Genomic DNA, 21,748 nt, shown 5'->3' on the forward strand with positions numbered 1-21,748 from the left:
CAGCACCAGTTTTTTAACTCCTCATCCATCTTCACTGAACTAAGAGGCAAAATATTCCTCTTCTAATATGATCCCACTCTGTAACATTTGATGTAATAAAAGCAATACTTAATGAAGGTAGCTGCTACTCCCTGTTGTACATTACATTCCTTTTGGTAAATTTTTCTAATACAAAAAGACCCCATCTCAAATGCAATGCGAGCACATATTTTAAATATAAAGTATATATTGGACTCTGTGTGAGACCAAAACAGCCAAAAAATCCCCCAAGCCATGTTTATGCAATACTGAGACCAAGTACTCTAATCCTGTATAGATCTTCTGCTTTGCTTGATTACTATTCAAATGAGATGTGGAAGCATATTCAGTTCCATTTTTAGCATATTACATCTCCCATCTGCAAAATAGAATGAAAACCTTTTCATTTGCTGACGAAAATGCTTTTCCATTACCTTCACATTTTATCTCCCCTTTTCAACTGCTACAATTTTCACCTTCGCCAAGTCTGCTACAAAACAACAGAAAACATCATAGTAATGAATTAATAGTACATCTATGCAGAGAGGCAGCACAGGATTAAAGGCTTGTAGTAATTTAAAATGCATTTAAAAATGTCCCGAATCTTAACCAAAGATACGTTTATTCACCGAGTCTTATTCAAAGTAAGTCATATTCAAAGTTGGATAACGGCTTGAGAATAGTTTCTGTTTGTTTGCAACAACTGAATATCAGTTCTGTTAACTTACAAGACAACTCACAGAGATGTGAAAAACAACGAGAAGATGCTGTCCACTGTCTAGACAGTGTGACACAGATAGAAACTTAATCAGATAATTCATTGTCATTAGAGAGATGTGCAGTCGGGCACTCATGTAGTAGACTGATCAGATACACCTTCACAAAATAAGCTCTACCTTGATTTTAAATACTGAACTATACCTGTTCAGGCCTATGCAGAAAAGAAAGCCAACAACTTCAGGTCAGGACTAGCCTGGACTTTGAGTTTTAGGCTTTTCATAACCTTGACATCCTTTGCAATGTTTAGATTCTGCTATTAGGTATGAAGTGTGTCTGACAACCTGAGAGACTTGTGACTACAGAAGGGTAGAGCAGAAAAGCATAATGGTTCCTTGAAGCTACAACAAGGAAGTTGTGTTGTTATATATACAAAAGAAATGCTGAAGAAACCTTTTCCCGATTTTTCACTGAAGTCATAAAGGACAGGAGGAAGATGTATAAAGAGAAAGATGCAGCTTTTAGCCTTATTTGAGAGGAACTGCACTTACTTCTAGCTCCTTCACATCTGACAGGTATGGACAGGAGATGAACAGCCATGCAGCAGCTATCATGTGAAGAATGAGTATGAACACTGTGTTGTACGTGCTACTGGGAATTATAACCTCCTCACCACCACCAAGAAGCCACAGACAGATTTACCCAAGACGCATTAACAGATTTTCCGGCATAAGTAACTGCTCTTCCCTGACCACAGCTGCCTTTCTTTGAGAATCTTCCCCTGCCCCTTAAAACATTTTGGATAGAAAACCAGACATTCTGCATTTAGTTTCACCACATGTCAGAATATTACAGCTGTTTCGATAAGATACAGTCCCTGAAACTGTGCAAGAAGACTAGAGTGCACTCCTTAGGAAAAGCACTGTTTAAACATGATCAGGCAAGCACACAGCTAAGAAAGAGCAAATGCACGCCCTATAACAGTGTGGCATGTGACATGACTCGAAATCACAGTCAGAAGGGAGAGGAAAGAGACAAAGTGAGGATGAACTGCTAATGGGACAGGAGGCCATCAAGGATATGATAGCTGTTCTACAGGAAGAGACAGCTCTGCTGGAACACAGAATATCATCAAGCCAGCCAACCCACAGGGCATGCCAAGACCTGGGGAGTGGGAAGCTGCAGCTGGTGTGATAGAAGTGTCAGAAAACAACATGAACAGCCTAAGGATGTATGGCAGGAAAGGACTATGTCAGCATTCTGAGGTTGGAAAGTTGGGACACATACATTACACTGACAGTCCCACGCCCACATATAAGTTATTTACACTAATTCCAGTCCCTTGGGCCTCAAGCAAAGCTATCAGATGGTTTTCTGCAGCCCAAACCATTTCAAACAACATTTGAGTACATAGCAGATTTAGGTACAGGGCTTTCCTCTACACTGAAAGTTGAATCCAGGAATGGGAATCCTTTCTCAACTGACCTCAGATGAGGAAACTGCTAAGGGGCTTTTGAGCTTTGCCTGCACACTACTTGCTCTGTTTTGCAGACAGTGTAATAAACACAGCTGCACTTGATGCTCAACATAAGACTTAATCCATATGCAGTTCCACCCTGTGCTTTTTTTGGGAACAGAGTCATTTTACAAATTTTACTGGCCCTCCTCACCAGCAGCTGCCTGTTCCTGCTGCAGCATTGCCACTCACCTAGACTTCAGCTGGGCCATCGTGGAACTAAGGGACTGCAGGGCAAAACAGGTATGATAGGATCTAGAAAACAAACAAGGCTATTTTGTTTTTTAATTTTTAAAAATCTTTTTAAAGCCTAACTCATTTTGGAAGAGCTATAAGGGAAGAAAATTGCAATATAGGAGTGGGAAACAAGTAGCTTGGAGAAACAAGGAGGGAAGGGAACATGGAGGAATGGGGAGAGACTGCTAAGATGTCGATGTATTTTTGAAGAAAATACACTGGGGTCATTAAGTTTTCTGTTTTCTCAGGCTTTCTGCAGAATGTTTCCTACCTGGGGTCTTCATGAGCACAAGAAAGCAGAGACTGTGCCATTAACAGAAGGACAAGGTAGAAAGGGTAGACTAATACAAAACTTCCAATAGTGTTAAAACCCATACATATATATGAATGTCTTGAAAAAAATCTAAAAGCCCATTAAAATTATCTTGCAGACTTTTCTATTTTCAAAGAATGTTTTCCACTTAACTCTGTCCTCTCAGAACAGCAGCAAAAATTGTTTCCTAAAAAATAAAGGGTTTATGTCAAATGTATACAAGTTACAGTAAAGTGCTATGACTGAAGAGGCTCTATCCCATCTTCACTGCTTCTCTGTAATTTGTAGTCTCCTAAGTTAGAACCAGTAAGTTACCATCAGCTTAAAACTGGCAATCAGCACCTCATGGTACCTGGCTGCTTACAGAGGGAGGTTATATGTAGTGCACAAGAGGCTGTATTAGAACCTGAGATGGTTTCATTCATTTTACAGGAATATATTAATCTCATCACCTTGAACTCAATGTGATGAGTAGTTCTGATCAGGATGCAGATTTGTAATGCTAATAATCCTACAGTTCCTTTGATGTGATCCCAATCTAGTAATTTAACCTGTTAAAAGTCATAGAAAATACTTTGCAATCATTAAGCCCACTTAAATCAGTACATTAGTATTTCCAATGCTTTTAAAGTAACAAACTGCAAAGGGGAAGCCAGCTTCCTGATGCTGCACAGGACAATCAAACCAAACCAAAAAAACCCCATACTATAGCTTGGACTCACAGTGAGCTTTCATTTGTAACCCTCCCAAAGGGAGCTGCAGGCATCCTTACACACAATCATGGTCTCTGTCACTGCAAGGGTTAAAATTAGCTATTCTAGGTGAGTTCATGTACACCAGATACCTCATACAAGCATCAGGATACCAGCAGTTGAAACACCATTCAGTGGCTGGGGATGTCCAAAAAAAGTGCATTATTCAAATTTTGTATTTAACATGAAATCTATTATTCCCATAGGAGGGCAGGGGCATAGGGAAAGGCATTCGGTCCAACTATAGTTTAATGTAAGCATGTTTAATGTAATTGTCTGGATTATGTTCACAGCTATGTTTTCTGAGATTTACAAAACTATCAACTGGTAGATTAAAGTAGAATTTCGGAATATGTATTAAAATTATAACATTTTTAAATGGAATTACAAAAATAGCTAATGGAAAAAGCAAATAAAAATTAATTTTAGTTTAGCACAGAAGAAGATTTCAGAGTTTTATATTAAAAGAAATGCAAACCAATCTTGGTGGGAGTTCAAGCATATGGAAAGAGTAAACCTACAGAACCAAAACTAGCAAAAAGCAAGCTTGGAGGAGCAAGGTGCTGTGGGGATGGAAATGATCTATTAGCACCGAAAAAAGAGGACCTGGGAAGATTGGAATCCATTCCTGGCACACTGTAAGATCTGGCTACTCCAGATTTAGAGTACTACCCTTTCTGCTTATTTCTCCATTGTTTAAAATTGAATGTTATTTATCTACCCTTGTAAAGAAAATTATCCAAAATAATAACAAAACAGTAATTAAAAGCTACTTTGAAAGTTCTGTCAGTTACAGATCCTTCTTGCAGAGAGACACCAGTGAAAAGGTCTTAAGTATTGTATTAACCAATTGTGAACACTTAATTAAGTATATTTGCTTGCTACCTGGGTTCTTGTCCTGTGCTGTAGTGTGAACTGCTGCTCATACACACAGCCCAGTGATATTTAAGGAGCCCCATCTGGGTAAAAACATACACTGAGTAAAGCTATAAATAGATCAAGCAATGCATGGTACTTGCCCGCATGAGTATTTTCAGCATGAGGGCCTAAAACTGTAAAACTAATCTCTACAGTTTGCCTACAAAGCACCTTGTCTTTTTAGCTAAGGAATTAAAAGCTTATAACAGATTTTTTAAATTTCATATCTGAGCTTATCATGGAGTACACACGTCCAGATGGAGAAGAACAGAGACCACTCTCTGACTCATTTCTAATCAAGCACTTGGAACAATATGGGAAGAACATTTATTTCATTTTTGTACTCAGCAGCTTAGAAACTCTTCTCCAGATGGAATCTCTTGCTTCTAGTATTCTGAAATGCTAATGAATAGCAGACAAATTCTTGTCCCCACTCGGTTACACCTGTGCATACACAAGTTGCAAGATTATGAGTTGACTGTATAACACATTTTATTTACATTCCAAGACAACACATTTACATTCTAAGACCTGAAAGGTTAAGGACTAGAGTTGGTTGAGACATAATTTTATTCCTCCCTCTCTCCTGAGTCCCCTCTAAATCAGAAAAGGGCACAGAAATGGGGCTTCTTTAAAACGGTCTAGCAATTTTTAAAAGCTCTATTTTTTTCTTTTCTTTTTTTACAGGAATGTGGCAGTACAGACTCTTCTTCCGACTATTCAGTTAGAAATCAACTCCTCTCAGGCAAATTCATGATACTCTACTGAAACAATCTCTTCAGTGTGTGTTGCATGTGCTCCTATTTCTACAACAAAGCATTTGTCAGAGTTACCTGTCAGTATTTTCAGGCTTCACTGAAAAGTACATTTCTGCCCACGCTACATTTTGTACAGCTGTGACCGATTTTATACGGTTCATTATATGGTTTCCATCATTTCTCTGTGAGATTTAAGCATGCTTTGAGGATGATGAAAACAAAAGTACTTAACATAATGCTGATATCACAGTACATTGCTAATTAGATTCTTTCTTTTTAATGCTCAAATGCATACCCATGTAGATCTCTTTACAGTACACTACAGTACCTTTAAGAGTTTTCCACACTGGATCTATCTGAAACAGATAAGGTAAGTGCCATGTTTCCTTACTGAAATTTGATTATCTGAACATGTTCCTGAGCCAGAAATTTCAGAGTTTGAATGTGAATTATATAACTCTTTAAATGGCTTTAAAACAACATTTTATATGAAACATTCCACATCTAAGATGTTCAGAAACGAAATCTTGCACCAAATTTAGCAAATTTTAGGACACAAGACATAGCTGAAGATGTGAAGGGGATGTACTTAAGTTATATGCTTGATTCCAAACCAAGGTTTGTTTAAAGCTAACCTTCAGTTTAATGGTAAGTTTTAGTTATTCCCTGAATATGCGACTCAGAAGATGTTATCATGCTGTTCCAGATATTTACACGCTGTTTTACATGCCTCCTTCCCCTCCCTTAAAAACAAACAAACAAACAAATGAAAACAAAACAAAAACCCAAACAAACAAAAAAACCCAACAAAACCCAACAACAAACAAAACACATTATTGGCTCCCAGGGAGGAACACTAGTCATAACTATTGACAATTATTCTCACCTGGTAGTATTACTGCTGCTCATATATTTCTGAGGACGAATTCGGCCCATACCTGAGAGGACATGAAAGGAGGGTAATTCTATTTACCTTGGTTCTTGTATGACAGCTTATGTTCTCTCACCTCATTTAGCTTTTCTGCCTTGGACGACTCAGTGCCTCAGTACAAGCAGATAGAAATGAAATAATGAACTTCAGATAGCCTGTTATTTCTATGCTGAATCACCTACCTGGATACCCCCTTTGATTTCTGATACTTTTATGTAATTGTAACACTTCTGTTAAGCATTGCTGTGCATTTGATATTTCTGTCTGCATTTGGCCTCCAACAATTAATTTGGATCAAAAAGATCAAAAGGCAAGATGTCTTTAAGGACACAGCAGTGCCTATACTGAGTGAGAGACAGAGATTCTCTCATTAGCAACCATCTCAATCAGCAAAGAAATTCACCATAATAGGCATGCTCAAGACTTACAAAGAGGTTAAACAGTCACAGATGTCCAAAATGAAGGTGTAGTGAAAACTGAAAATTTGCAGAACAAAACCTCATTCAATATCTTGTAACCAGATCCTGAAAAAGAGAGTGATCTGAAGCATGTCACAGAACCTAAATGAGATTAACATAGCAGTGGTTTTGAAAACCCCACAAGCTCTCAAAACAGATCAGTATCACTCAAAACACAATATGCAAGCCAGGACAAATTCACTAAAATCACCATGTGGTATTGCCTGCATTGTGGTCTCTTCAGCTGAATGGTATTTCCAGAAAAAAAAAAAAAAAAATCACCAACTAACCACATATTTCAAAATCGAATACCTAATCCTCTGTCTAGAACAAATTCAGCCCACACTAAATGCCATCTTAACTTGGTCAGACAGGAAACCATCTAGGAGTGACCTCTGCTAGGCTTAATGTGGGTAGACTCGGTATCTTTCTTGTGACAACTGTCCACATTTACTCAGTATATAGATGGATGGCATAAAACACAGATTCCACTCCTTCATTGGAGACTGCAAACGTTAATTTTTGAGCATTCTCCTAAAAACCAGCATGGAAGCATTGCCCTCGTGATAAGGCTGTCATCATTGCCATTCTTTCTTAGTATAGCAGTTAGTGAAGAAAGGTGTGAAAACCATACTGCTCTCACTCTCCAAATTTAGAACAGGTACATTTGCAGCACATCCAGCCATTACCTGCTTGAGATTCAGAAGGTTTTATCTCAACTCTGACTTTTGTCAGGCAGCAACCTCTCTTGCTGCTCTAGCTAGCAGGGATGTGCATCCTGCACACCCAGCTTCTCAGCCTCCTCCTGCAGCACAGCTCTAAACAACACCACACCACCAGCTTCCCTTCATTTCAAACAAAAACTGTAAGCCCTGCAAGAAGAACTAAATTTTAGCTGCCAGTAGAATTTAGAAAAAAACATGTTTTGAAGCCCAGAAATACATGTAAGACATGACCTACTGTTCTCAAGTCCTTCAAAAGGTAAGAAAATTAACTTCTATCTGTATCATAAATGTAACAACGACTACATAATTTATACAATCACTTGAGGTCAGGTGGACCTTTTATTAAATGCACTGGACAAATCATGCCAGTTAATACTTATAGGTTCAAGGCACTCAGAGGCTGGCCTGTCATTTTACTCAATTACAAAAGGATCTTAATGAAGCCCTGGTGTTGCCTGCTGTGTTACTTGAATCCAGTAGATGTAAACAATTCATATGGAGTGCTGACTATTAATACTTCACTCTGACTGCTGGTGAAAGACTGGTATTATATCTTTTGGGTTGTGATGAATGGGGCTCTTCTGTGCTGGAAAACATGTTAAATACTACGAGGGCAGCAGAAGATACAATGAGCTCAGGTATTTATTTTCTTGGTTTAACTACCTGGCAATGAAATCCGTAGGAAGGTTTGGCATTGACTTCAGCATGGTTAGGACTTCGGAAACAGAGGTTACAAATTAATGGCATAGGTAAGTGCATTGCTGGCAATCAGCACACTTATAATGCTTTTTCTAAAGGAAAGATTTTTTTTCAAAAGGAAAGGTGGAATTTACAGGACAGTTACTGGTTTTCTCTTCATAACATAAAAAAATATAAATAAATGAAATGGGAACTTTGGAAACTCTTAAATGGTGACTAACTTGAAAGTTCAGAAATCAGACCTGAGTTGGTCTGAAAGCAGTCTCTATGAGGAAAGTGTGGCCTGGGAAAGTCAGCTTAAAGCCTAGTATAATCCCAATACTCCATGTAATAACTACTGAGATCATTTTACTGGTGCTGGAGGTTTGTTTTTTTCCTGTGAACTTCTTGTGACTTTTCCAATCAAGTCCTTTGTGTGCTCCTTCTAAGTAGCTAGAGAAGTGGACCTAGAATTCATCTGCCTATTTAAAACTTCATCTATTCTTTCAGTTTTCATGACACCAAGTCTGCACAGTGCAGCATCCTTTCACAAGAAAAAGGCACAACCTCTTGACTGTTATAGCCTGGGGGTGCTTACTTGCTGTCAGTATTATCCATTTCAGTGATAGAGACTTTGCCATTATTAAAGATGGAAACCAAAATGAAATTGTTTTTGTTTTTTTTTCTTTTTGAAGTTGACTTAATGTGGAGCACTTTAATAAAGACTGAAACTCTTGCCAACAAGTAGAGGCAACTGTTGGGTAACAGCATAAATATCAGGTTTATTTACAAATTAATCAAACCTGCAGCAATTCGCTGATGGATGGATTCCAATTCTGTTTTATTAAACAAGGAGACACAGTAGAAGGCAAACCAAGGCCCAGGCCTGTGAAAAGCACAGCACTCACAAATGGATACTAATCACCTCCACCCCACTGCAGGCCATTCACATTGAGATTATGGAACATCTTTGAGGCTTGTGGTGATAAGATTTGCAGAGCACTCAAGACACTACTGAGTCACCTCAAGTGCTCATCAATACTTGCATATCCTACATTAATATTTGCCCAGCAAGTCCTGCTGTGTGTTACAACAGTTGTCATGGGGCACCCATACATACTTAAAGGTTATTAAAAGTAAGTATTGCATTAATTCCAGGCAGATCCCTTTAACTAAATATGGCAGTTAGCTTGTTAGGAATGTCTAAAGGAGGAATGTCAGTTAATTTTACACTTCCCTCCTCCTTGGCTACAGTTTCCCATCCTCTCAACACAACCCAAGCAACTGTGGCTGAAAGTTATGTCCTGTGTACCACTGGGGACATCAAAGAAGCCTCTCCTGAATTTCTCAAAGCAAAATGAAGCTGACAGACTGATAAGGCCACAAGGGAGGATGCAAAATTTTATCTACTGGAACCAAATCTGCAAAACATTACAATAATTACTCCCAAACTGGAATGGGTGTAAATTTTGGAGCTGCTGTGTATCAGATTGGCCTCAGAGTATGTATTATGTATTTCCAAATTAGGCAACTCCCTGATTAGCAAGAAACGCTGTGTGTCTCTTCTAAATTACATGAACTGCTCTAGCTCACCTAGCAAGTACAAATGACTGGTTGATGTATATCTCTAAGCCACCTGCAAATAACTAACCAGCTATCCACGCTTCTCACAGCTCTTATTGTTCCTCTGCATGCACTGGTAACAGACATCAAATAAAACACAGTGAAGAACAGGCAGCACCTGGATTTTATAGGGTTTGGGTGGTCAACTCTTCCACAGATGGAAGTGGCACAGTGCTCACTGAAAGTTGAGAGAGGCACCTTTGCTTCTTACTGTAATGCAGGCAATGCGTGATAACCCAGAAAGCCAAGCTATGTGGGAAGAGGAAATATAATTAAAGCATCTCTTTTTAATAAGTATTTCTAAAGTACCTGTTTTATGAAATATATAAAATATACAGATCTTATCTTTACAAATATAAATAGAAGTGCCTTATTGTAAGGACCTTGACTATTCATCCAAGGTGACCACAGTAACGTTCTTAGTAATAAGCCTCTGGGCTGCATCAGACACTTCTGCATCTTTCATAGATGACATTTTCTCATAAAACCACTTCCAGTGACTTTTAGTCAAGGAGCTCAACTTCTGGCCCATTCTCAGCAAGAATTAATCGTGAGCTTAACTATAACCATTTGTGCAAACACTGTCCTGAACTGGGACATGAGGCATCCTCCAAATTAATAATGTAATGTAGACATTAGAAATAACATCTAACCTAAATTTTAAAATTCCTACTTCACAGTGAGTTTTATGGCAGCAAAATCATGGCCTTAGTAAAGTTAGAAGTGGTTTTTAAGTATTGGTCTCATTTGCAAGTAAGAGATTTTAAGAGTTTCTATATTAGTCCAGGTGAGACACAGTTAGAATTGCCTCCCTGCTACCATTACTACCAAGCAGTCTATTGTTTTACATATACACAGTAGCTCCTGTTTTGCAGGATAACCCACAACAGATGTGGCTCTAGTCAGAGCCAAAGACAACAGCTTTGTGATAAAATCTGCAGAGTTATCTTTGCATTGGCAAAAAATATTCCTGGTCTGTGGACACAGTAAGACCAACAGCAATCATTGTGCTGACTCAGCATAGCAATGGTTGAGAACTAAGAACAGACTCCACACTAGAGATGTACAAGGTACTCAGTAGAAGATATTCAATGCTAAAAATTCAGTGCTTGCTTTGTTATTTTTCATAAGTGTAATAGTAGAAAGATGGTTACATAAACTAGTTAATAGGAATGAAGCCCTTAATTATCACGGAAAGAAATGATGCCATGTGTATTTAGAAACCAGATAATATCAATTCTCTAGGACCAAAAATTTCCTTGAACTAACAACCATTAGAAACTTCAGAAACAAATAGGTATACAGTCATAATTTTCTCTTAAAATTGGCTATGGAGTCTCATAACTTGCATCTCAACAAGTTCTGGATAGAGAACTTAGTAGAGTTCTCTACTCTCTCTCCTGCTCTACTCTACTCTCCTGCTCTCTCTTAGTAGAGTAGGATAGAAAAAAAAAGTGAGGAAAAAAAGCTGTCTGGGTCTTTGATAAAGAAAAGATAATATCCCTGGATGGAGGGCAGAAAAAAAAAACAAACAAAAAACCTCCAAAAGCCAAAACATGGAAAAAAGAAATTTTCCTGTGTAGTTTCTTAAGCAGGGGTTAGTAGGTCAGGGGAGTGAAGATGACAGAGGAGTTCCCTGAAGAATCAATAAGCACTAGAGTATCCTGACTGGCTTAGACATAACACTTTCACATGTAGCTGTTTGGTAGCTTTCTCTATCTAATTCACCTGTGGATCCATTTTGGCAGCACTCAGCAATACAATGCTCCTTTCTCAAACATCAACCAACGTGCAAAACTGCTAAAGGCAACTAGAAAACATTAATGCTCAAACTGGAGCATAAGCTGACCAAGAACCTCATCACCTCAGGGAACATTCCCACCACCTGCAAAGGCTCCAAGGAGGGACTGGGACAAACAGCAGTGAGGCAGCAAACAAGAAAATGTCAAAGATCATGACAGTAAGTACCAATGAGAAATGAGTCAATGCAGAATTGAAATGAGGATTATTCAAAGAAGTTTCAGGGTCTCTGAGAGGAAGAATGTCTTCCCACTGATGATGCCACAGGGGTCACAAGCTACTTTGACGGCTATCATTTTTTCATCAACATGAATTCACCTCTCCAGGATTCAGATTCATTCACATGACTTTCATCTAATGGCTATTTTAGCTGTTTCTCTGGTGAAGTGAATGATAGTCCTACTGCCTTTTGAACTATTTCATCCTCACCTGACAGCTTTGTTGCACTAGGTTGTATTCAATCATGGCATTCCCTTCTGCTGGCATTCAACATTTAAATAAAAGTTTCAGAAGAGAAAGGCTTTCAGCTTCTCCCATGATGCAAGACATGCTCCAGCAAATGCTTGTTTTGTGGAGGCTTACAGGCAGCCCTCTGCATTTGTTAGCCACCTTCAGACACAAAAAATAGAAGTGGTTCAGACTATGTTTTTCTTGCAAGTGCCTTTTTTTGCAGTTTCCTCTCCTATGAACAACTGTCACAAAGAAATATCAAGCTGACATTGGTTGATCATCACTGTTACCCAGCTCAGGTCTTTGCAGAGATCCTGTCTTGAAAAGCTGATGCTTCAGGCCACAGGGTTTACCCTTGCCCATGGTGCAGAGCTTCTGCCTCAGCTGTTTTGAGTCTCCAGGTGTGGAAAAGAGCTGAGTGGTAGTTCCAGAGGTACCCCAAAACCATAAAGAACTACCACGATCACCTTCTCTAACCTTCCTTGTACACATCCTGCCATAATTTTCCCAGAGAATGGGGTAATTTTTTCCAGCATTTGACATTTAGAGAGCTGTCCAATCCCATTCAAATAGCATTAAGGTATGGACAACCATTTAGGAAATTGTATCTTACTACAAGCCTGAATTTGTCTCCCTTCCATTGACAACTACTGATCCTTGTTATGCCTTTGTCTGTGAGGGCAATTTTTATCTCATATCATTCCCATGTGTCTCCAGACACAGTGCTGAAGTCAACCCGAGCCTGCCGGTAAAGACACACAACAAGGGCCAAAAAACTTATAGCTTAGGGACTGCACTGTGGGAAGACAGAAAACTGTTGTCACACCATCACAGGGAAAAGAAATTCAGCACTGCAAACTTGAAGTCAACTTCTTTAAATAATACTTGTGATCAAATGCATGCATGGATTCCTGGAGAAGTGTAACATGTGAGTTGGGAGAAAGTCAGGTCTGTGCTCTGGAGGGGAACTAGTGTCTAAAGCTGGTAGAAGCTGATTAAAATGTAATATATCATCAAAAAAGGGAAAGAGGAACCAAATTGTTCCTGAACCTGAAATTCTGAGACATTAAATATTTACTAAAATAAAATCTTTATTAAAACTCAGACTTGAAAGACATCTCTTCTGGAGAACAAAAGCTTTCCAAAACAGTTTTCTGTTGAAAATCCATTTCACCACCTAAGTAAAACACTTTTGGAAAAATTTCCCATCAGTTTTTCTAGCACTCACTGAGGGGAAACTTAATCTTCTTCCATAAAGGCATGCAAGAGAAGAATCTGCCCCTTCTCACAGAGGAGATCATAATTTAGTCTTTTAAGAATTCATGAAAAAGCCTTAGGAGTGTTCAGCACAAACCCCCTTCTATGCATAGCAAATGTGCTATGCCCAACTGCTGGTGTCCCACTCCTCTGAGCCCACCCTGAGCAGCAGACAGCAGATGCTCTTTAAACCCAGAATCAGCTGCAAAGGAAAAGCAACCAAAAGGCAATAATCCTGCTCTGCTTCCCCTTACAGTCAACTTTGTATACATAGTTAATACCCTTTACCTACTTTTGTCAGCCTGGCAAGGAGTGGGCAGAAAGGAAAAATAAAAAAACTAAAATGGAAGAGATGAAAAACAGGTGCAGAGCACATAAAGGGAGAAGTGAAGATGGCAAGAAAAAAAAAAAAAGGGTGAGAAGTCCAAGGGAAAGATTTATTGGAAGCATGGATAGTAAAGGAGAAAAAAAAAAAAAAGAGAGAGAAAAAACTAAAAAGAAAATAAAGAGGATACAGGATGGAAGGAAAAATAAGGCAAGACAAACACATCAAAGGCAGCATTATAACAAGACATAATGTATTTTAATCATATTGCTCCTCATTTTCCAGCATGAGAAGTCTTGAAAGAGTATTTAGTAAAGGTATGAATTTGATAGACAAGCAGATGGTACTTCAAAGACATGGACACATAAAGAGCAATAAGAGACCAGGCACAGAGATTACACAACCTTGGGAAAGTTGCCTCTGTCAAGGAACATGATACTGGCAGGTAAAACTAGGAGACAGTGAGCATGTAATAAAAGCTTAAAAAGGCACAAGAGGGGAAAGCAGATTCTGTGTAACTATAAGAAGCAATCATGAATGTGATTGCAGCATCAGACTGTTCTGTTTCAAAGATTTATTTATTTCTGAGTACAAACACAGACATGTCCTAGAAATATGGGCAAAGGTTTAAGATTTTCTAACACAAAGGAAAAGCAGAAATATATTTCTGTCTTTTAACAGAAAACACTGAAATGGAAAAGCATCACGGGATGTAAAACCGTGAAGATCTTTATCAGATACTGATAGAGAACTCCTGCATAATTGGAAAATCCAAGAAACCTTTTATTGTGAAACTTGTTAGACACTCAGAGCTTTGATCCTGAGGAACTGGAAATGCTCTGTTAGTATGACAGTAACAATTAGGTGCAAAAGCTTCTCAAGTTCTCCACAAATCAATTTAACCGAAACAATAGAACCTTACAGCTTCTTGTAGAGGGTCTGAACCTAGGCAACCCACAACACATATTCAACTAGTGCTGACACAGTTTGCAGCAATCTTAAGATTAGACATCCATAACCAAAGATGAAACTACCTTCTAGGCTCTTGAGTTCATTCTCAATGGTGCTGTGTAATGCCAGGCACGTTCAATGCAATGTAACTAGAAATGGATTTTTTGACAAGGACTGCAAGATCAAGCAACAAACAGAAGAGCACATTTTAATGGTGTGTGTGATTTATGAAGCTGGAAGCCAGAGATTAATGTGATGTATAATTCCTTTCATGGAATTTTAAAATACATATATTATCTGGTGAGATATCTTTACAATGACTTGCAAAAAAAATGTCTTGTAAGGAGAGGCTTGAACAGTAAGAGGCAAACCTAATAGCATATAAAAAGGGAGGAAGCACAGGGTATGGATCAAATTATGAGGAAGAATAAAATCCTATATAATTAAGCCAATGTTCAGTGACAAATGATGATGGTTCATAGAAAAATATGTCAATAGTAGGGGTCTATCTTTGTAGAAAGCCATACGAAAAGAACTGCTTTGTTATGGAACATCCCACTGCTGGGGTCCTCTCTCATGATAAAGGCTCAAGACACTATGGAATATAAATTAATTTTAAAATGCTATGTTTCATTAAGTGTGTAGCACAAGGGAGCACTTACCAACCCACCCTGCTCCGTGTATCCCTGGAGGAACTACATTCCTATGCAGATGTAATGCTTCTATCTATGTTTAAGGAGTATACAAGGCATACTCGAGCCAGGACTCTATGGAGTTACATGGCTGTAATTTGTGTTTCTGTGATTTGGGAACTAAAAAGATAAACGTTTCTTTTTCCTCTAATTTTGTCTCAAACTGAAAATAAATAGGCTACCTTTCCAATTTACAGGAAGGCTCTATTACATATATAAACACAGTTAAACACATCAAATTCGAGACTGAAACTCTTAACAGACCTCTAGGTGTAGTAGTATAATTGAATATCACTATGATTATACTGTCAGAAGCAAATGAACAGGTACTTCACTTTATTAATGTTATTTATAAGTCATTCTTGAGAGGGGAAAAGAAATGAACAATTATTTGAAAAAACTATTATACCTTTAAGTAGCAAAGAAACAAATATGCTAGCTTTTCATATTTCAATGTAGAATACTAATAAAACAGTTTAATCTTTTCACTGTCTCCATTTCTCCTCAGTTCAGTTTTCTATGGTTTATTTCAAATTATTTATTGAAGAGGAGCCAGTAAGTAAAGAATGCCCCTGTTAAGCCTCTCTTGCAAAACACAGCTACATAGTATTGTTGTTTCATAAGCAAACCAATATTCACAAACTTTCTCCATCTGCTAGAACTGGTGAAAGAAGAGGTCTTTCCATCCATATGTTTTTTAACCAAAAAATATTGTTTCCAGCAGGGTGGTAAGCACCTAAATCAGTAATTTTCAACCTATCTTGGCTGAAGAATTACTTCTAATTACACTAACGTGGCCAGTGCATCAGACAGTAGATATAAACCTGGTAGACTTATTATGGTATATTTTAGAAGTTGAAATTTCACCTAAGTGGTTTGGTTTTTCTCCTCCAGGTAAGAGAAATTTTAGTTCTTAATAAAATTATGTTCTGAGATACTACATCTACATGCATGATGAACTCATGAACAAGCAAGATACGCTGAGGGGTCCTTGACCCCTGCTCATCCACATTCAGGACCTGGTAAAACTGTGCAGTACCTGACCTGTGGCCTAACCTTTTTGACTTCTTTTGCAGAGAAACCAAAACACTGTGGAGTGAAATGAGGAGAGAGAGCTGGTCACAAATGAAGTCCCGGGTCACATTCCACTATGGAATCATGACGCAGCACAGTAAAGCCTGTTTGGACACAAACAGTTACAAAATATTTTGCCACTTGCTTTTTCTTACAATTGCCATGTAACTCCCATAAGCTGTGTGATACAATGGATACAGTCGGGCTTTAAACCTTTAGCAGCTATGACTTTGTGGAAGTTATGAGAATTAAATACTACTGCAAGATATAGTATTACTAATTAACATCCTCCCACATTTTATATCTGTTGCCTCAGCATCATTCTCCTTATACAGACTGCGTTTGGTTCTAAGCACCCCAAAATTTCTTCCTAAGCAAAAAACACTGTGATGGTAGGGGACGGTAGGAAGCAGTCCTGCATTCCTAAAGTGACAGATTACATGGACTACTCCATTTTTCCCATATCTGATTTCTATGAGTCAATGATTGTATTGTTCACCCCCTTCTGTACCAAAGGAGTCATCAAGTGACTGGTGCTCAAATGCAGCTGAAAGGGCAGAAGTGGGGCTTGTCTTGAAATGAATGCCGTTTCTGTGCAGGTTAGCTATGCAGAAATTGTTGGGAAGTGGAGAAGTCGTTGGGCTATCCCTTCATAAAGATCTAACTCTTCATCAGCCTGGCCTGTGGTCTCAGCAGACGTCACTTGAAACTCAGTCATCTCACATGGCAATGCATTATGAGCTCTATCAAACAAGTGTGGCAAAATAATGGGTTCTTTTAGGCCTTTGCTTACATGAGAAAAGTCAAAAGTGTCCTGTTCTCTTACTGGGAAAAGAAACTCTAAAGAGTGCCAACACTGAACTAACTTTCTCTCCCTTTTTGCTGAAAATATTCCTGGGGTCTGTGATGTACCAGGAAGGGGGGCAGCATAGAAATACATCTGCATCAATTAGTGAGCTACAATTGTTACCACACTAGCCACACACTGCCCCAATATTCTAATAACCCAAGCTAACATTTACCATTTTAAAGGCAAAACACCAATAGGACTAAACAAACCATTGCTTTATCAAAAGCAAGCCATTCTCCTAAAGACTGTAAACCAACGAGGTGCTCCAGATTAACAGGCAGCAGTCAGCATCCATGCAGATACAGCTTTGTTCCTGAGGAAGATTGTCTTCTTGCTGTGTCACTTCCTACTGCAGAGATCTGAAGAGAGCACTTGTATGAATATCACTGTATACAAACGTTGCAGGTAACCAAAGGATGTGCAGAAATCTAACTGCTTTTGCCATCAGTAAGCGTGGAGGATCAATGCAATCTCCAATGAATCAATACTTCATGACTTTGCAGGAAAAGCTGAACCTTACAGCTTGATCCAAAGCTCAGTGGACTCACTGTCTTTCCACTGTCTGCAGTGGGCTCTGAAGGAGACACACGAACCAGTTTTAAGGCTGAAAGATAACACGACTCAATGAGGCAAAAAGCCTCTCAATCTAATGACAAAACTCAGTGCCCCACCACTGAAATGGCTGTCCCAGGTGCTATCAGAGACTAACACTATTTCTCTAGTCCTTGTGGGTCAAATTCATTCCTTTTAATTCAGTTAAGTGTGTTACCTAACACCACAAAGTGCCCCCTCCACTTGGCACAGCTGAACACATGGGCAGTAGAGCAGTCTAGCACTGCACCACAGCAGAGCTAGGAGGCAGAAGTGTGGCTCACCAGCCAATGCAGTGGGACAGCTTGCTGGCACTACTGCTGGCTCTAGCCAGTGCTTTAAATCCTGAATTTTGATAAACATAGAGAACCAGATTTTAAAAAACTGCTGACAGTCAGGCCTCCATGACGGATCAAGGAGCTCCTAAGGATGGCAGCACATGCCAGTCATGCCTCAATGGATAAACCTCAGAGATGTACTAATCTCCATCTCCCTCCAGCACTGAGTTAGTTTCTGTTAGGAATTAATCTTGGGTGCCTGGAATAGAATATAATTATGGCAGGCCCCAGAAGCCTGAAATCGCCAGCCCTCAATTAATTCACACTTACCCATATGTAAATTCAGTGTGAATGCTGTCAGCACATTTTCCTCATTAGAATTCAACAAAAGTTTAGGAAAACAATTGTTTTAGTAAAGAAACAAATGTAGCTACAGTGCTGAATTAAGTCTGTAAAGAGAGAAATCTTCAAATTCAAAAGTTTAATTTGCATATCAGTAGAAATCTACAGGGAAGCCCAAAGCCAAAATTACTACCAACACATCTTAAACTACGTAAAAGGCAAGACTGGTCATCGATCATGGAACAAAAATCTGAGTATGAGGGAAGAAACTGCTATTGAACTGAATGCACTCAGATTAAGGCTGGCCACGTTCGCAGTACGTGCGGAGGGACACATCTGATTTTACAGTGGGATGGCCATGCCCTCATGCAATTTGGTGCACACATACTGCACTTGAGGGCCAGGGAGGGAGGGAAGAAGTCAGAGTCCTCTTATACCACAGATGAGGTTCATGTCTCCAAGATACAGCTGCTAGTTGCTGCCAGAGTGCACAAGCAATTACAAAAAATGAGGCATCTGCCCTTCATTGCAAAGGGGCTGTCATATGTGCAGCACATGACTTAAAATTTGTGATGGCATGCACTGGAAAAGCAGTGGAATATGGAGAATGCAAAACTGCCTGACCCACATATGCTTCTGGTGCAAAATACTTAGGATGAAATTTGCTTCACATAACAAGCATATCCATTCTGTGAGATAATCTGATGCACCTCAGAATTCAAACTGAATGTTACAAACTGTAGAGAACACTACAGATTTGATTTTTACCCACATATGAATCATGTACAGTCACAGTTAACATTCCTCTCTAGCTCCAAGCACCTGACAGGTGCCTAAGTTAGAAGTGGTCAACCCAGGTTCCCTCAAAAAAAGAGCTGAAAAGAATGAAGTTCTCACCTTGCATCACCTTCTGGAAGGCTCTCCTAATGTATCTATTCAGAGCTCAGAGGAAATGTTAGGACATGTGCTACAACAGGTAGTAAGACTACTTCAAATTAATACTAAGTTATTAAATTAGACACAATGGCTAGAGCCTTTTCAAACCTAGATGACAGCTAATTCCAATAAGAAACCCTAGCCAACACACATCTTTCTTCTGGAGAAAAAAGAACATCCTCTATATTATTAGAGTACTTTTCTACCAGGAAAGATGATGTAGGAGAAATGCGAAGCATCTGAAATAGAAATTCTAGAAGCTTTTGTTCCTTCTCTAGTTAAAACCTACTTACTGAAAAAGCAAACAGTCATACTCACAGCTCCTATGCCATACTTCAAGCCAATAAACACAGAGATGCCAGTTTGCAAAGGCTGCAGCAGGTGATGTACAAACTGAGTGCATCCTAGCAGGAGAAGCCCAGGGCTCCACATTCCTTGTGAATGCAGATGTCACAACTCCACCTCTCCCTCCTGGATGTGCAAGCAGTGAGCTCAGCGCAAGCTCCCCGAAAGCAAAGGCTTTCCATGCAGTGACTGAACTGGTTCAAATTGCACACTTTGTCTGCTCCGTCTGGTGCACTATAAATAAATCCCAGATTTTAAGATTTCCATAACAAGCTTCAATATAACACTACCCTGGTTTTGTTTTGGGGGTGGTGGGAAGGAGGTCTATGAACCTCCTTCAACTTGAAGCACAGAGTCTTGCTACAGCTGCCTACAGATTTTAAAATCAGGAGGCCCCACACGAGCTAAGGGTCATCAGCATGCACTGTAGCAGAGAACAGGAAATATAATTAAACATAGAGCTGTGAGGTAATATCTTTGGCAGGAGAAAGAGAGCTTTGGGAAGAAAGTGGCAAGGGCAAAGCACTGTGAAGTGGCACAACAGCATGGTCAAGAGGAGCAAGAAGCACAGGGGTAGAGATGAAGAAGCAAGGCTGAGGGTGAGAAGAGCAGAAAAAGCAGCAAAAAGAGATAAAATGACAGTTAAGACAAAGAAGGCAAAGCATACAGAAGAGAAGAATGTATATAAAACACCTCTTAGGAGTAACAGTTCCATAGTAAGGGCAGGATCCACATAGTTATGCAACAGGATATACTTTTCTGTATAGAAAGAGTTTGTTTAAACTTCTATGAAACCTCAAAAAAAAAAATCTGTGAGAGGGAAAAAAAAAAGGGAGTAACAGCATATTTCTTTTGACTTTTAAATTGCTTTTTAGGTCATATTTCACCCTCCACTCTCACCCTCCAAGTATTTTCCAGGATGGAATTTTCTTCTTCCCACTCCAGGATTTGGCGTGGGCAGAGCACTGCAGATGCTGCTGAACTCAGAAAGCAAGAACCTGATTCATTCTTCCCTTGAATCTTGTGCTATCGTTTAGACTGGGAACAAGCAGACGTCAAAGGCTGCAAGTCAGAAACTTGCAGCCATAATTTCACACAGCTTGTATGTTCACTCTGTCCCAGCGTAATAGTGGTACCAGAGGGAGAGTAAAGATAAATCCAGTTCTGAATCCTTGCTAGTTTGCCAAATATTTAAGAATAATTGTTTTTCCTCCTGTTCCAGCAGACTGAGGCTCTAAAACTCCTCTCAGTTTTGACTGTGTGCAGAGGGCAGGTTTTCTCTAAGGTAATCATTATTCAACTTTGCTGAACAAAAATCCTTAAAATGAAGACAACCTCATCCAATCAATCAGCAAAGCCCTCCAGTCTCAGTGATCACGTTCCACAAGTTCAGATTATTTTCTGCAAGTTTCCTTTCATTTCAGCCTCTGGTACTGTACAATCCCACTGCTGGGTATCAATTCAACACTCAGAAAGGATTCTCGGAAGGAACCCTCCGGAGTTATATGACATAAAGAAGATTCTCCCACGATAATTGATACAATGTTCATATTTTTTAAATCTGAGGCCATTTTCAGTAAGAAAGTTTCCCTGCTTACTTCATCTTAGAACTTTAAAACAAACCAAAGCTCTAACATTTTAAAAGGTTAGACACATTTTTTACTCCCACTGTTTCTTAATAAAACACCATTTGTGTGGGAAAACAGCTTAGTGCATACTTCAAAAACAGACAAGCCATTAATTGATCCAACATGTTGGCAGTTTTAGAGAAACCCGGTACAGAAGAACAAGCGATGCTGCATCTTACATTTTAGAACAGCCTGGGCTTTACTTTGAGGGTGCGTAAGTATGCCAAGCTCCTACTACTTTATACTGCTTAGTATATAATCTGAGATACTTTAAGTAGCAAGAAGTATAATCTGAACAGCTAGCAAACCATGTGCAGGTTATAAAGCACAGTTTTAAGCAGCTCAAGAGGTTATGAGTTGCTTGTCTCACAAACCCGAAGGAAAGCACTAAAAAACCCCCCATCTTCCACCAACCCTACCAAAGAAACGTGAATTTGCCCAATATAAATTGTTAATCTCCCAAAGAGGCTGCACACAAGAGGTTCCAAAAGCACTACTTTTGCATCAGCAGTATTATAGCACTATAGTTAGGCAACAAATTGCTCCTCAGCACATCCATGCTAGCTGGTTTACTGTGAAAATTTA

General features: G+C 39.1%; 1 protein-coding gene and 1 long non-coding RNA gene across 2 annotated transcripts in view; one reads left to right on the forward strand and one right to left on the reverse strand.

Annotated features, from left to right (window-relative positions):
• RNF150 (ring finger protein 150) overlaps positions 1-21,748 on the reverse strand; it is a 119,298-nt gene that overhangs the window by 95,842 nt on the left and 1,708 nt on the right. The gene's annotated exons all lie outside the window — the stretch shown is intronic.
• LOC127460975 (uncharacterized) lies at positions 2,431-5,697 on the forward strand. The gene is made up of 3 exons (XR_007899929.1): positions 2,431-2,494; positions 2,737-2,815; positions 5,159-5,697. It is a non-coding gene; the product is annotated as an uncharacterized LOC127460975 (long non-coding RNA).

This window comes from Manacus candei, unplaced genomic scaffold, assembly GCF_025592945.1.
Source record: "Manacus candei isolate 608988 ecotype Guabito, Panama unplaced genomic scaffold, ASM2559294v1 h1tg000092l, whole genome shotgun sequence".
NCBI classification, from domain to species: domain Eukaryota; kingdom Metazoa; phylum Chordata; class Aves; order Passeriformes; family Pipridae; genus Manacus; species Manacus candei.